Source organism: Schistocerca serialis, chromosome 6, assembly GCF_023864345.2.
Source record: "Schistocerca serialis cubense isolate TAMUIC-IGC-003099 chromosome 6, iqSchSeri2.2, whole genome shotgun sequence".
Lineage (NCBI taxonomy): Eukaryota > Metazoa > Arthropoda > Insecta > Orthoptera > Acrididae > Schistocerca > Schistocerca serialis.
The window spans coordinates 723,887,282-723,904,848 of NC_064643.1; the positions used below are offsets into that span (position 1 = coordinate 723,887,282).

The window sequence follows — 17,567 nt, forward strand, 5'->3', positions numbered from 1 at the left end:
TCTTCAGGAAACAAGTGGCCCATCAGGACCATCCGGCCGCCGTGTCATCCTCAGTTGAGGATGTGGATAGGAGGGGCGTGTGGTCGGCACACCGCCCTCCCTGTCGTTATGATGGTTTTCTTTGACCGGAGACGCTACTATTCGGTGGAGTAGCTCCTCATTTGGCATCACGAGGCTGAGTACACCCGGCCGAGAAAAAATAGGGTCAAGTTTTATTTGTATGAGAATAGTGTCAACTACTTCTCCTCTAGACTTATATGGAATGGTGTCTGTTCTTTCGGATGCACACATATTCCCCGAACTCTTACGGGACTTGGAAGAATGTCTTCCACGAGTAATGAGTGTGTTGGGGTGGGACACTACGAATGTAGTGTGTAGACGTACAAGGTGAGAATGTGAGTCTCGCGGGAGGCATGCGCGAGATAATCCTTGCAGTCCCACTATCATCTGTGCCCTCGATGGCTCAGATGGATAGAGCGTCTGCCATGTAAGCAGGAGATCCCGGGTTCGAATCCCCGTCGGGGCACACATTTTCACCTGTCCCCGTTGATCTATATCAACGCCCGTGCGCAGCTGACGGTATTAATATAATTCTAATTACTTCTCCTCTGGTGGAGTTTCCAGTTTACACGTTTCAGATAGCAAGCCGAAACTGTAAGATAACAGCCTTTAGTTTCCGGATAGTTCCACAGACCTAACTATGCGTGGTGTTTACACGGTGGCATCCGAACACAGTAGGCAACACTCATGTATAGCGGTGTGTTATGAAAGTCTTCAGACTGGGAACACTGTGCACGAACCTACAACGGTGTTGCCGTCAATTTTTTTATGAAGCTTGACGAAACAGCGACCGTGACTTACGAAAAGTTACAAATGGTTCATGGCGAATATTATCTATGCACCCCTTAACTGTTCAGGTGGCACAAATACTTCTTAACAGCCCGAGAAGAACTGGAATACAAAGCTATTGCAGGTAGACTTTAAAGTCCAGAACGGAGGACAACGTGGGAATAATGAGGTGTCTTCTAAGGTCAGATCGTCGCCTGACGGCGAGTTACATTTGAATGTGTTTAGCGCCCATCCCATGTCAACACACGATTTGGATACCCAAGAAGATGTTTCCAAAGAACCTCACGGTTGAATACAAGAGGAAGTATGCGCGCCTGAACCGTCTCAAGGGGAGAGCAAAAATTCTTCTCCAGTCGCGTGATCACAGATGGCGAATCGTGGATTTTCGAACGCGGAATCGAGAAAATACGTCAAAGTCAGTAGTGACACAATGCAAACTCTTCCCACGCCACGCAAGCGAGAATGAGTAAATAAAAATAAAATCGATTTTTTTTTCTGTCTGTTTTTTCAGTTAGGCGATCGTGCTCAAAGAATTTATGCCTGCAAGCAGGACAGGCACAATGACAAACTCATCATCAGCAAATTCTTTAATGATCCAGAAAAAGGTCGGCACGTGTGTGATCAGGTAATGCACGCACCTGGGAGCTGCACCACGGCACTGTGACCTGTCACATGGTAACCTTTGTCAATGTGTTTTTCGCAAGAAGTAATCCCTTAACCTCCCCATTCGCCTGATCTCAGTAAATGCGACTTCTCTTTGTTGCCACAACACAGAAACCACTTTAACGGGTGTCGCTTTGGTGCTTCAGACGACGTCCACATGAATGTAACCGACGTGCAGCGAAACATTCAAGCATAAGCTTACCTGAAATGAAACAAAAAATGGAAACAACCCGCCCGTCACTGTGTAATTGCGACGTGGAACTAAACTACCTGAAGAAAATAAAGAACCAGAAGACATGGTCTGATGGTAATGTAACATCGCGCACGTACTCACCATCGGCGCGTATGCACTTTATGATACTCTGACAGATAGAATGGTCACCAGACTGCATTAGTGTCGTTCATGTTTAGGATTGATGCCAGGCTTGGTAGGGTATATAAGGGATGTGATCTACGTCAGATGTTGAGTGATCCCTCCGAATGACACAGAGAGACGGCGTCATCAGCACGTGACAGTTTGAAACAGGTCTCAATGAGGGTCTCCATTTGACTGTCTGGCCAATTGGTGCAATATCCGTATTTGTGGGGCATTTAGATGTGACAGTGGCCAGATATTGGCCTGCATGGGAATTTGAAGGCAGATACACTCGTCGCCAGGGTTCTGGTCGACCACCTCTGAGCGCCGTGTTGAGCACCAAGCTCGTCGTAACCCCTTCACATCTGCACCTGCCATCCGAGAACAAAAAACTGATTCCTTGCACCATTCTGTTTCATCTCGCACTACTGGTCGGAGACTGTAAACAGCCGTACTAGGGAATTACCATCCCGTGTATATGCTGCCATAACATGACAACACAAACGAATGCGTTTGTAGCGGGGCTGTGTCCGCGAAGTATGGAATGCTGATGAATGGCATCACAGTGTGTTCAGCATTAACTCGCCGTTCTACACTTCCCCAGATGACCATCGTGGGTGAGTACGACAGCGACCTGGGGAGACGTCACATTATTCTAGAGTTTTGGAGAGGCGAAAATGTGTTAATCCTGACGTCATGTTATGGTGAGGCATGTGATACGACGTCCGCCCCGATAGCTGAGTGGTCAGCGTGACGGATTGCCGTCCCACGGGGCCGGGTTCGATTCCCGGCTGCGTCGGGGATTTTCTCCGCTCAGGGACTGGGTGTTGTGCTGTCTTCATCATCATTTCATCCCCATCTGACGCGCAGGTCGCGCAATGTGGCGTCGAATGTAATAAGACCTGCACCAAGACGGCCGGACCTGTCCCGTAAGGGGCCTACCGGCCAATGACGCCAAACGCTTATTTCCATTTGCATGTGATACGACTTCAGCTCACGACTGCTAGTGATTGAAGAAGCTGACGGCACAACGGTACGTCACGGACACGCTGGGCCCTCGTGTGTTACATGTCAAATAGCAGTATCGTGTGCCATTTTCCAACACAACAATGCTCGCCCACACCCGGCACTTATCTCTATGAATTGTCTGCTTGATGTTGGGATAGTCCCGAGGCAGCAAGATCCCCAGAATCGTACCCGACAGAACACGCAGGGGCTCAGCTCTGACGCTAACTCCGTGCCGGTGTCGGTTTCCAGGGTATCAAGGATCTGTTACGACAATTCTGGGTCAGCTTGCCTCAGGATATGAAATAATGGCTTTATGACATCCTTCCCAACCGAATCAGTGCATGCATAGGCCACAGGTGGGTGCGATACCATACTTATAACTGAGCCCACACTGCCGCGTTCTTCGTACAGATTACTCGATTTTGTAATCACTGAAGTAACGTCACATACCCTCTGAACCCGTCGAGTTTCATTTTGTATCCTTCCTCCCCGTCTGGGTGCTTCACTTTTTCTGCCAGGTAGTCTATTTTTAAGGGAATACCTTGACGCATGGGAAGACTAACTCATGGTCACAAAAAAGTCGATGTAACTACACTCCTGGAAATGGAAAAAAGAACGCATTGACACCGGTGTGTCAGACCCACCATACTTGCTCCGGACACTGCGAGAGGGCTGTACAAGCAATGATCACACGCACGGCACAGCGGACACACCAGGAACCGCGGTGTTGGCCGTCGAATGGCGCTAGCTGCGCAGCATTTGTGCACCGCCGCCGTCAGTGTCAGCCAGTTTGCCGTGGCATACGGAGCTCCATCGCAGTCTTTAACACTGGTAGCATGCCGCGACAGCGTGGACGTGAACCGTATGTGCAGTTGACGGACTTTGAGCGAGGGCGTATAGTGGGCATGCGGGAGGCCGGGTGGACGTACCGCCGAATTGCTCAACACGTGGGGCGTGAGGTCTCCACAGTACATCGATGTTGTCGCCAGTGGTCGGCGGAAGGTGCACGTGCCCGTCGACCTGGGACCGGACCGCAGCGACGCACGGATGCACGCCAAGACCGTAGGATCCTACGCAGTGCCGTAGGGGACCGCACCGCCACTTCCCAGCAAATTAGGGACACTGTTGCTCCTGGGGTATCGGCGAGGACCATTCGCAACCGTCTCCATGAAGCTGGGCTACGGTCCCGCACACCGTTAGGCCGTCTTCTGCTCATGCCCCAACATCGTGCAGCCTGCCTCCAGTGGTGTCGCGACAGGCGTGAATGGAGGGACGAATGGAGACGTGTCGTCTTCAGCGATGAGAGTCGCTTCTGCCTTGGTGCCAATGATGGTCGTATGCGTGTTTGGCGCCGTGCAGGTGAGCGCCACAATCAGGACTGCATACGACCGAGGCACACAGGGCCAACACCCGGCATCATGGTGTGGGGAGCGATCTCCTACACTGGCCGTACACCACTGGTGATCGTCGAGGGGACACTGAATAGTGCACGGTACATCCAAACCGTCATCGAACCCATCGTTCTACCATTCCTAGACCGGCAAGGGAACTTGCTGTTCCAACAGGACAATGCACGTCCGCATGTATCCCGTGCCACCCAACGTGCTCTAGAAGGTGTAAGTCAACTACCCTGGCCAGCAAGATCTCCGGATCTGTCCCCCATTGAGCATGTTTGGGACTGGATGAAGCGTCGTCTCACGCGGTCTGCACGTCCAGCACGAACGCTGGTCCAACTGAGGCGCCAGGTGGAAATGGCATGGCAAGCCGTTCCACAGGACTACATCCAGTATCTGTACGATCGCCTCCATGGGAGAATAGCAGCCTGCATTGCTGCGAAAGGTGGATATACACTGTACTAGTGCCGACATTGTGCATGCTCTGTTGCCTGTATCTATGTGCCTGTGGTTCTGTCAGTGTGATCATGTGATGTATCTGACCCCAGGAATGCGTCAATAAAGTTTCCCCTTCCTGGGACAATGAATTCACGGTGTTCTTATTTCAATTTCCAGGAGTGTATTTTTCAACGACAGCTCGCACCCAGACCTATTACGTACACTATATTGCGACATCGGGCTTCCGCTCTTGGAACAAGAGTACATGGGCTGTGAACATCTGCAGGCCATAAGCGCGTGACAGACAATCAGCCAGGACTTAGTGAGCACGGCAGGCAGCTACGAGACTGCATCCAAGCTACCGAATGAGGAACCCTGTATGTACGTAATGCAGCGAAGATCTTTGTGGACTGACACCAGCCAACGCTTCCCACACACGCGCAAACAGGGAACATCGGTACAGAGTATATTAAAAGTAAACTTGATTTGCATCCTCATTGTGGCGCCACTAGCGTCCCTCTTACGCGAAATTTGAATAGAAATCATCACTCATATGTAGAAACACGAATATCACCTTTCATTTATGTTGCACAACTTCCTTTTAGTGTCACTTTTCTTCCGTCAGTGTATTATTCTGTGGGTGTACAGAAAAGAGGCATCAACGCGAACTCTGACACGCGGGACCCTGGCTGCAGGTATGACGCCTTCAGGGTGCTAATGCTGCCACAGCGATGCCTGCCTTCTTCAACCACGAAATTCTTTAAATTTATGCGCGGCATTATAAAGTTGACAGAGCGCTCTTGATCGCTTTATACGCGCCTCCGAACAGTAAGCGCCCAACCCCACACTTTATTAGCGCCCTAATGCACTCTAACCAGAACTCTGCAGATCTAACTGGACACCTGGAGCCGCATCTACATAAATTCAATTTACAGGGTCGCCTGCATATGCATGTGCCGACCGCCATGTATATTTATGGCAGTAAACGGCAGTAGGGACTGCCCGCCGCTTAGAACTCCCTCGCTTCTTGCCGCCACATATCTTCCGGCGCGCACATGTTGACAGGTTCCCACCGGAATCAGAGTGGAGAATTCTCAGGCTGCAGTAAATAACCGAACTCTATAGGTCACTTTACGTCTTGGTCCTGCTTTCAAGTCACTGCACTTGTCGGCCAACGTTTCTCCAAACAGCAGATTCAATGCTTTCAGTAGAAGACTCAAAGGACAGCACAAAGCATCTATCTACACCTTCATTGGCCTAGAGGTGTTCCAAATCATCAAATTTCTGTAGATGTAACGTTCGACGCAAGTCTAAGCCCCAATTTTTGATTACAAAGACTGTTTGAAAACATGGTATTCAAAACAAAACCCTCTCCTCTTTTCTAGTTGCCGTTAACACCTGTGTGTGTGACTCATTCCGATGATCTTTATTCTTTCATAATACAGGCCTCTCCTCAACGAAATCCTGATTGGTATTCTCCAGTTAGCGTTTTGCCCTCTGCAAGGTAATATGAGAAAAGAGAAAACACTGGCTGTAACATTAAATCGATTTTGCCTTTCCTGGTGTAGACTCCGGGCTTCTAATCACTACATTGGTTACTCTCGTTTCTGCCGTTTAGTGACGGTCCGACGTCGTTTTAACAATTAAATATCAGCGCAGCAAACTGTCCCCAGTTATCACAAGAAACAGTTCACTTATTACAAACTGTAGTGAGTGGTGGACAAGAATTACCCATTAATTTCAAGACGTGTTAGCAACTAATAACGACGTAATATAGAAACAAATTTAAGTTTTAAGTGAATGGGCAAATGACATTTTTTTAAATCCTACATTTGCGCTCGCGATTAAGAGTTGACACTTTTGAGCAGACGTGAACCATAAGAATTCAAGTGTGCAATACTCTTTTTAAAACTATCCAAGCATTGCTATTTACGAGTACATTCCTTTTGACAGCATTCCTAAGTGTGCCTTACACATCTGCATAATTTTTCCCATGATTAATAGTTGACGAAAACGTATCGTACTCTTTCTCGTGATGTGTATGTGGCTTCAGCTATGTCATACACCTTCTCGATGGTCGTCTAATCCGATGCCTTAGCCTAGATTTTACTGATGTTTTCACGTGGGCAGCAAAATAGCCAAGTCTGAACTACGTTGCTCGTTTCTTATTGTCGACGCAGCAGATTCCATTCAATCCTTCCGCAACGTCGAATGAATGGCGAGAGAGCGTCGGGAACTAATTTTGGTATCCCATGCTATTCCGGTTTACAAGTTTGAGAACACACACACACACACACACACACACACACACTTGCCCCTCTCTTGAAACGGCATACACACCGATGTGAATTACCTTCGTGGCTCAATTGTGACAGTCGAGCAACAGCCAAAGTGACAACTACATGCATATTACGTTAATTGTTGCGTCCTTCTCTGAGATCCATCTCATGATCATTCGCAATGGATCACTGCAAGTAAGTGGCTGCAAATCCGATTATTCTAGATGCCGGCTGCTGTACAAAACGAGTCACAATGAAACATTCTTAGCGTTGGGTACCAGATAACGTCTAGATTAGAGAACTCAGGAGCCTCGCACAATAAAATGCTTAGAACAAAATTTAAAAGGTGTGCACGACATTATGAAAAATCATCCTTCTTGTGTGAGAAAGCACTGCAGAGACGCTTATCAACTAATACCGCTTCGCTCAATTACAGTACGAGAGAGAATCAGTGTCAGACTACCTCATTTAGGTTTTCCGTGATTTCTCTAAATCGCTACAGGCAAATGCCGGGATGGTTCCTCTGAAAGGTCACGAGTGATTTCCTTCCTCATACTTAAAACAAACCGAGCTAGTGCTCTGTCTCTAATGATCTCGATGTTGACATGACGTTACACCCTAATCTTCCTTTTTTCCTTTCATGCTATGAGAAAATTACTCAGCTTCAATTTATACTATCTGCATCTCCTTCCACATCAGTCCGTTCCACAATCCCAATCACACCGTATTTTTTTATGCTCAGTGCTGAATTTAATACTAACTTAGAATAAAACTATGCTTACTAATACCAATTAATTTTATTCACGTTGTCTGCCGAATCACCTTAGCATTCATTTTACCAAATTATACCTCTAGCAACTAGCCTCAGTAACAACGACGATGACTGTGCACTTTGCGAAAGGCACAAGACGCACCTCCGTGTGTCTGATCGCACACTACATTTGCAAACGCTTGTGGCAGAAACAGTGTACCCAATACATCCTACAGCGATAAGCAAAGCTCCTGCTGGATATCTCATAATGGAGCTCGTTACATCGTGGGGGTAACACGTGTCCCTCGGCATCTTTAGACATGCCGAGAACTCCACCCGTCAACCGCAAACACCCAGACAAAAAGGCGAAAAATCCGGGGGCCTACTGTGCACCCCGTCCTTGACATCTATGCTGATGTCCCTCTTCGTCCAAAACTGCAGCAAAACCTCGTCTCCTGCAGCCTGCAGTCATGACGAGACAGACAGCCCTGCTACCGCCTTCGGCGGCCACGACGTAACGAATGATTACTCCGCCGTTACAAAGAACCGACTACTTACCACTGGCGCGCCGCCATCGCTTAACGTCTTACGCTGTTTTCCGCAACTTACCTGAAACAAAAAACAAAACATTATCAGGTTAAACTCCTTGTTCTGACTATTAAAGGCAATCAGTTTAACAGCAAACGATTCGTCATTCTGACCTGTAATGTAATTCTACAGAAAAACAAATAAAGAGGGCAAAGTACGTTACAATATGTGCCCTGTTTTATATGGGCATCCTGATCCACCTTACAAACAAATCAGATATTGAAACAAATTCCTTTACTGCGATCAGAAGACTATCGCAATGCAATATTTACTACTCGAAACCAAGTACCGGAGATAGTAATCATAATATGGTTTCGATGTGTGTTCACTGTAGGTGAGAAATCAGGAACACTACCATGACAGCCTTGCTTAGCGCTACAGTCTGGAACCGAGCGACCGATACGGTCGCAGGTTCGAATCCTGCCTCGGGCATGGATGTGTGTGATGTCCTTAGGTTAGTTAGGTTTAAGTAGTTCTAAGTTGTAGGCGACTGATAACCTGAGAAGTTAAGTCGCATAGTGCTCAGAGCCATTTGAACCATTTTGAACCTTGCTTAGCTTCTGTGTGTCCGCACTAGTTTCGTTGTATTATTTTACTTTTTCACGCACTTCATAAATACATTGACCGGACAGAACATTACGACCGCCGACCTACTATCGACATAAACCAGTCCAGGAGATAGCAGCGTCACCTGGCGAGGAGTGACTGCTGGTCAGACACACGCACGGTGCATGCAGTATCCGTGAGCGTGCTGTCCGTGTGTAGAACGGGGAAGGCCAGCGACCAATTTGAGTTTGACAGATGGCAGATTGTGATGGCCCGGAGGTACGGTACGAGCATTTCGGAAACTGCACGACTTGTCGGGTGTTCGAAGAGTGCTGCGACGAGTTTATTCAACAAACGGCGAAACCAAGGTGAAACCACTGCTGGGCAGAGCACAGGTGTGTCTGAACATTTCTAACGATAGGCCTCCGCAGCCGACGACCCACGTATGTGGCAATGTTAACACCACATCGGCAATTACAACTGAGATGGGCACGTGACCTTCGGCACTGGACGTTGGCGCAGTGGCAGAGCGTTGCATGGTCTGACGAATCCCCGACACCTCCTCCATCGTGCCGATGAGAGGGCGCGAATCCGTCGTCTTCCAGGGGAACAGCTCCCTGACACATGTACTGTGGGACGGAGATGAACTGGCGGCGGATCCATTATGCTCTGGGGAACATTCAAGTGGGCTTCCATGGATCCAGCGGAGCTCGTGCAAGGCACCACGACGCTCAAGGAGTATCGTACACTGGTTGCAGACCACGAACACCCGTCCATGAAGATCATGTTTCCCGACGGCAGTGCCATTTTTCAACAAGATAGTGCTCCATGTCACAAGACCTGGAGAAATGATGGAGTGGTTCGAGGAAGAGAGTGGCGAGTTGCAGTTCGTTTGCCGGCCACCCAACTCGCCACATCTCAACCAGGTCGAACACATCTGGGATGTGACTCAACGTGACGTCAGAGCTCATCGCCCCCCTCCCCGGAATTTACAGGAATTAGGAGACCTGTGTGGGCAGATGTGATGCCAACTCCCTCCAGCCCCTACCAAGACCTCACTGCTTCCATGCCACGACACGTCGCCACCGTTATCCGTGCCAAAGGTGGAATATCGGCTATTAGGTAGGTGGCCAAAATGTTCTGACTGATCAGTGTCAGCCTGTAGCCAGTGGTTAGTACTTCAATTCACTAGCGGCATGTGGTAGACTTTCAAAAGGGTTCTGTTTATCATCCCACTTAGAGACAAAATTGTTTTCGCGAGGCAGAAAACTGTTGGCTTTTGATATAATTCCACGCTATAATAGGAGGAAGAAATCGTGTTACGCTAGTGACTGCAACAGATCGGCTCTGCTTGTCGTGATGAGAGAGAGAAAAATCAAACGCTGTGCAGCTTATTAAACAATAAAAGCGCCGTGAGCCGTCAAACAATACCAGTAATTCAAAAGAACTTGCGATATAATCGACTGCAGCACAATGCATTAAAATGAATTATCTGAAGCACAAAACGCTCTCTTGAAACTGTATATTGGCAACAGCGAAACAATACCCTCTCTTTGAGCGTGTTTATAATCCCCGGCCATTGGATGTTTAACACGCCAATGACTGAAAAGCAGGAATAATTCAGTTGAGTAATTGGAACGACAGTAAAGGCACGCATCTAAAAACAAACTGGCATCTGCTTTGAAGTTTCGCAGTTCTGAGAACGACGCCAGAGACGCACCGCTCCAGAATGCTCATGAATAAAAACGATCTTTAACTTTGACAAAGTTTCCTCAAACAACTCTCAGACTACGTTAGTTATTCAGCAATTCCCAAGTCGCCTGCAACAGGGAGAGTCGCGTCGCATCTTAAAACATAACTGCGCTACCGTGAGACTTACACTTAACATTTCACGTATGAATTTCACCGACAGCCAATTTGCAGCATTAAATGCAAAAAATACATCGTGAATCACTTCCCAGGATGCCTTACTGGTTTGGCAGATCGCAGGGTATTATTTTATTGTATACGATAACGCACAACCGCTTGCTACGAATGTATACCGCATTTTCAGATAACTGTCTCTGTAATGCGCACTTACGAATCCATGTTACTTCAGCGTCAAAATTTGTACCGTAAAAGCTGATTCGAGCGAGTCAGTCACGCCCTTGAGTTGCCTGGAAGACAAACATAAATGTATTCCCCCCCTCACATCCTGGAACTCCGCAGTGGCGGCGCTACTTACCCTTCTAGCCCTGAAGTAAGCGACCAACTTAGCTTAGCGCACGGTCGAATTACAAATATCAAAAAACGTTTTGCTTCACTCTGGTTCCCAGAACTCCTGAAGATAGACGTTGACTGTGGATACTGTATCACAGACGCAGTCCCTTTGTTCAGAGATGTCACTAAACCCGCCCAAAGATGTAAACAACAAGGCATGAGCAGAGCCTATTAGACGGAGGGGGTCCGACAGCCGATCAGTTCCAGTCATTCCACCAGGAAAGATGTACACAGCTCGTGTTGTCTGTAGTTCAACCAAGCCTAGACGATAAATACCGTGGTTCGGTCACATCCGCATTGTTACTTTGTGCCAGGAAGGGCTCTCAACAAGGGAAGTGTCCAGCTGTCTCGGAGTGAACCAAAATTATGTTTCGGCATGGAGGAGATATAGATACACAGGAACTGTCGATTATATGCCTCGCTCAGGCAGCCCAAGAGCTACTACTGCAGTGGATGACCGCTACCTACGGATTATGACTCGGAGGAACCCTGACCGCAACGCCACCATGTTGAATAATGCTTTTCGTGTAGCCACAGGGCGTCGTGTTACGACTCAAACTGGCGCAATACGCTGCAAGATGCGCAACTTTAATCCCGACGTCCATGGCGAGGTCCATCTTTGCCACCACGACACCATGCAGCGCGGTACAGATGGGCCCAACAACATGCTGAATAGATCGCACAGGATTGGCATCACCTTCTGTTCACCGATGATTGTCAAATACGCCTTCAACCAGACAATAGTCGGAGACGTGTCTGGAGGCAACCCGGTCAGGCTGAACGCCTGAACTGCCAACGAGTTCAGCAAGGTGGAGGTTCCCTGATGTTTTGGGATGGCATTATGTGGGGCCGACGTACGCCGCTGGTCGTCATGGAAGGCGCCGTAATGGCTGTACGATACGTGAATGCCATCATCCGACAGATAGTGCAACCATATCGGCAGCATATTGGCGAGGCATTCGTCTTTATGGAAGACAATTCGCGCCTCCATCGTGCACATATTGTGAATGACGTCCTTTATGATGACGACATGGCTCGACTAGAGTGGCCAGCATGTTCTCCAGACATGAACCCTATTGAACATGCCTGAGACAGATTGAAAAAAGCTATTTATGGACGACGTGGTCCACTAACCACTCTGAGGGATCTACGCCGAATCGCCGTTGAGGAATGGGACAATCTGGACCAACAGTGCTTTGATGAACTTGTGGATAGTATGCCACGACGAATACAAGCATGTATCAATGCAAGAGGACGTGCTACTGGGTATTAGAGGTAACGGTGTGTACAGCAATCTGGACCACCACCTCTGAAGGTCTCGCTGTATGGTGGCACAACATGCAATGTGTGGTTTTCAAGAGCAGTAGAAAGGGCGGAAACGATGATTAAGTTGATCTCTATTCCAATTTTCTGTACAGGTTCCGGTACTCTCTGAACCGAGGCGATGCAAAACTTTTTTTGGTGTGTGTATAATAAAATATATCTGAGAACCACGGACCGTAAGAATACTAGATTCACATGCAGCCCGCGGTCGGAGTTCGACGGCCGCTGGTAGAGCGCCACCGAAGTGATAGCTGGAAAACGTGGCGGATGACACGGAGGTCGTCTCGGACACAGAACGAAAACAATTTTGTCTATGAAAGACCAAAGTGCACTCCTCGATGTAATACTGGACAGAGTAAATCATCAGTGTTCTAACTGTAGTAATATAGTGCATAGTTCTAGTGAGTAGTTACACTTTTTATTTTTCTTAAATGAGTTAGAGCAGACTGAATCCGGAAAACTATTTATTCCAACAATACTGGATCATAATTCCCACATAAAATGGGGCATCTGCCCGGTGACATGTTTTTGATATTTAACTGTAAGTGGTTAGATAGTGAGCTTTTAGGATGGATTGTACTAGCTGCAACAGACTTTTTCAACGCCGAATACTGATGTGTGAATGCACGCTTCAGTATTCGTACAATTACAATTTGCGGTATAGAATCTGTAGATTAATTTGTTAGGAGCTATAAATATATGGTGCGGTGAGTGGGCAGTCGGCGACGCGTTGCGCTGCAGTAGCTGCCGACTCCCTCACGTGCGGTCACCTGCCAGGTGCAGCAGCTTTCCAAGTGAAACAGAAATTTAGCACGCGGCTACGGGGGCAGCGTGTTCCCAGGCTGAGTGACACATGCCGCTCCGCTGTAATGGTCAGGTCGGCGGCCCTGCGTAGGTTAAGGGCCGCTTCATAGGAACCACCCAGACGCGCTTTTCTGCAGTGCACACAGCCACCAGAGGGAGCTGCGCGGCTCTACTGGAAAGAGAGAGGCTGCTCCTTTGTCTTTGCGCTGCACCGCTTTGATCTGCCACGCCGCCGTGTTTCAGCTCCGTCATGGAGTCTGAAACGCACGACGCCTCTGTTACTTCTCTTACTGAATAAGAAAATCAAAAGGAGATAATTTAAAAGTACATCCTGGGTGCCACTATTTCTCGAAATAAAGAGTAGTTAAAGATTCACTAAAAAGGCAGCCAATTTGCCCAATTATTGGCTGCTACAAATTGTAAACATATCCGTGTCATCAAGGCAACTGACAGTTGATCCCTTTATTACAATAGCAAAAACATTTTCTCGATATTGTTGCTGTCGTAGCAAATCGAAGATCACCAGACTGATCTGTGTTCAAGAACTGATTGCTTCATAAGAAGTTAATTGACAATGAGACTAAATTTACTCATAGCAGGCAGTGTTATGAAAGCTACGATTACTTTCCTCTTGCAGTCGTTAGTGATTAAGGTTTCGGTATGTCAACTTTCTTACTGTGTTAATATGGATACAATTTCTTTTCAAAGTGTTTTCAGATAAGGTCTCTGTAGGACTAGAAGATAGGTTGAATGTATTTTTAGCATTACTGGTAAAGAGTGCAGAATTTATGATCAGGCTTCGAATGTATCTCCAGAATTTGTTGAAGCTATAAGAATTTGGTGTGTGTGACACAGTTTTGTTCTTGATAGAGACAAGTACGCATTAGAAGACACTTTTGAGTACTTGTGGGGTACACGACATGTCAACAGACCCATCACAAGCGGGCAGAAATGTAAGTGACGCTCACCTATTCTCGTCTTCTCTCAAGAACGTTTACCTCCAACCTCCCGAGAAAACTTCAGTTTTCTGCAGTTTATCTGAATATTCCTCACAAGGCATGCTGCATATCGATCGATGTTTTTCAGCTTCGCAGATCAAATCTTGTGTGTTAACTTCCTCGTCTAGCCAACAGTACGACCCACACGACGGTGCTGCCAAACAATAGCGAGCAGCAATCCCAATACGTCACGAGCCGCGTGTTAAGATGCTGCCTTATCTGCTGCTTGGCCTGTCAGCAGCGCCATTGAGTGGCAGCGTGCGAAGGCCGCTATTTATTGGAAGCAATGTTCCGCCGACGGTGACACAAACGGCGCTTCTGTGTAGCCCGCCACTGTGCGCCACAGAAGCGCTGAGGCGCTGTACGTGTAAAGGCAGCCACTTAAACCAATGCGTTTCCACGTAAGCGCCGCTGACAAGCACTTCTCAGTGGCTCCGTGAGAAGGCGGGCTTAGGGAGCCGGCCAACTTGGCACCAAACTAAGGTGGCAGCATCAGCACTCGTGGACATGGCTTTAGGATGTTTCCCTGGCTGTGAAATGAAAATCAGAACCTTTCCCCGATTTCCCTCCAAATAAATTGCCAGTTGGGGGAATAACCATAAGACTCCTCTCCCCCGACCTCCAACTTCTTGCCTTCACCTATACCCACAGAATGAATAAAACTTCAAAACAGTTTAAAACCCATTGTCTGCTAAGGGGCATTCTTGATACGCCTTAGAACAACTCGACTCACTACCTAAATGGAATGAAATATTCGAAATCTGTCGAGTGGCTAGGGCGGAATGTTGCCGTCTTATCAAGAAGAACAGGAAAAAGAGCTTGTTAAAATTTCAGCACCAAGTACCACTGTATGGTGCAGCTTTCCAAACAGTGCCATCCTTAAAGACAGTAAGTGTTACGCTTCCATTGTGACGAAGTTTGTACTTCGCTGAGGTACGCATATAACAGAGGCACTCAAAGTTTTAATTAGCAAATGGGAAAGAAATTAAAACTGTTGTAATGCAGCTCATTGAGTAGAAGAAAAATGACATTCAAAAATTTAGTGACCGTATGTTATCGACCTCCACATTGCATTATGCATCTAAATATAAGCGCAATTGATGTCCTTAATCAATTAATCACCCACTCACACAAATACAACATTTCGACAGACAATTACAGTGTCACAACTTTGGGTTTCCTAAGGATGGCTGTAATCTGAAACAGAACAATCTATGCAAAGTGTTAAAATGTCAACAACTTTTTAACTATCAGTATCTGGGGGCCAGTGGCCACCTTGTAGCACCCTTAGTATTGGTAGTCTGTTGGGGGTTCGTAACATACTAACTTATGTAGCTCATCAATCAATAATATGATGAGTATATGCTACCCGAGGCGTTGCTCCATAATGTCAGTATTGGCTCCTGAGCGTATAAGCTTGACGACTACTGTGCTATACCCCAAGAGTGACGCTGCTGTAGCATTCAACATACCATCGCCGTTGGACCCTTCAGGAGCCATTTCTCCAGGTATGTTCCAGGAGAACCCGGCACCGGGCGCTCGTCTCGGCCACCTCAGTTATACTCACAATTGTCTTCTACTAGTAGTAGTTCTGTCACTGATCATCCTTAGACTCTTGACGACTCGAGTCGTTGCAAAGGCCACGTTTTGATCTTGTCGTAACTCCTAGTGATGTTCCTCCATCTGCAGCGGTCGGACTTCCTGGTCTGTAATTCCCACTGAGCTGTTGTGGTTGCTACTGACTGTACTTTCTTGCCCGACACCTCTCATATTTTGATATTCATCTAGTTTAACTTTGGATGTGTTATTCGATACAGTATCAAGCAGCTGCCATTTTTCTTCTCTATGGACCATGTCATGCTTGAGGACCAGTCAGATGAAATTCCAACACCCGCCAAAAAAAGGTACCATGGAACGGTTCAATTCAAAAGTGATCACCACGCGCGTTAAGACGTTTATACCAATGGGAGACGAGACTATCAATTCCTGTTTCGTAGAATGCAGTCAGCTACTGAAAAGTCCACAACCGCAACGACTCTTGCACTTCCGCGTCCGGCTGAAACCGACTTCTTCAATCGCAACAGATGTGAAAATACACAGTGAAAGATGCAGGCTGTACGGAGGGTGCTGCAATATTTCCCAAACAAATCGCTGAAATGTAGCCTTCGTCAGATTGGCAGTTATCGTGCAACAGTATGATACCGACTGACAGCATTTCAAAAAACTGAGGGCGACTGGCACAGCCAACAGTAGAAACACCCCACATCTCCCCCGCCAAAGACATCGAATGCTGTTCACGTAAGTTCCAGTACGGTCATGACAAGTTTCTCCTTCGACCGCAGTGGCCCTCGGCTCTTAGAGTTCCTCGAGCGTGGAACCAGAATTTATGCGCAGCGCTACGACGATACTTTGGAGATACTGCGCCATTAAGTCAAAACGCCCGGGTATGCTGTCTGACAGGATCATCCTGTTGCATGACAATGCTCGGCCCCAAATTTCCAATCGGACGAAGGTTACATTTCAGCGACTTGGTTGGAAAACACTGCAACAGCCACCGTACAGAGCGGAACTTTCACCGCGTGATTTTCACATCCTTGGCGACCTTAAGAGACACGCGTGGACATCGGTTCCCCTGTTTCAGCCGGACGAGGAAGTGCAAGAGTGAGTACGGTTGTGGATCACACAGCGGCCGACGGTGTCCTACGAAACAGAAACTGATCGTCTCGTCTCCCAATGGGAAAAATGTCTTAACGCGTTCAATGGTTGCTTTTGAATGGAACCATTCCGTGGTCCCGTAGTGGCGAGTGTTCGGTTTTCATTTTATGACACCTTATACGCTATCAGATCTTATGTCTGCTCACTCTGTCTCAGTTCAATATATTGATCATATCTGATCACATTCAAACATATTCAGTCGTCACTAACAATCCACAGATGCGGCAGAGTATGCGAGGTCAACGGGACGACGATTGGGTCTGCGCAACTGCCACATAGCAGCTCGCATAAGCATACTGCTGTTTACCGGAAGCATTTACCCTACATCTGTCCATATTACTACTTAAGACTGTTACTTGCAGTGATGTGGAGCGAAAACAGTGCCCTCAGTGTCGTCCGACGTCAGAAATTCTCGTTGGTGACAAAAATGTTACTCGTAAGGAAAAAGAATACGTGGTGTGCACCGCACTTTCGAATACAGAAGGTGCGCGTACGGATAATCAAACCCATTCTATCGACAGCTCCAGAATCATCCAAAATTGTTTTTCGGTCTCTTACAAATGTCACTGTGAACTTTCCATTTTACGGCATTAATGA

The 17,567-nt window shown here is 47.4% G+C and overlaps 1 non-coding gene across 1 annotated transcript; it reads left to right on the forward strand.

Annotated features, from left to right (window-relative positions):
* Positions 1-451: 451 nt before the first annotated feature.
* Positions 452-526, forward strand: Trnat-ugu (transfer RNA threonine (anticodon UGU)). The gene has a single exon. It is a non-coding gene; the product is annotated as a tRNA-Thr (tRNA).
* The last annotated feature ends 17,041 nt before the right edge of the window (positions 527-17,567 follow it).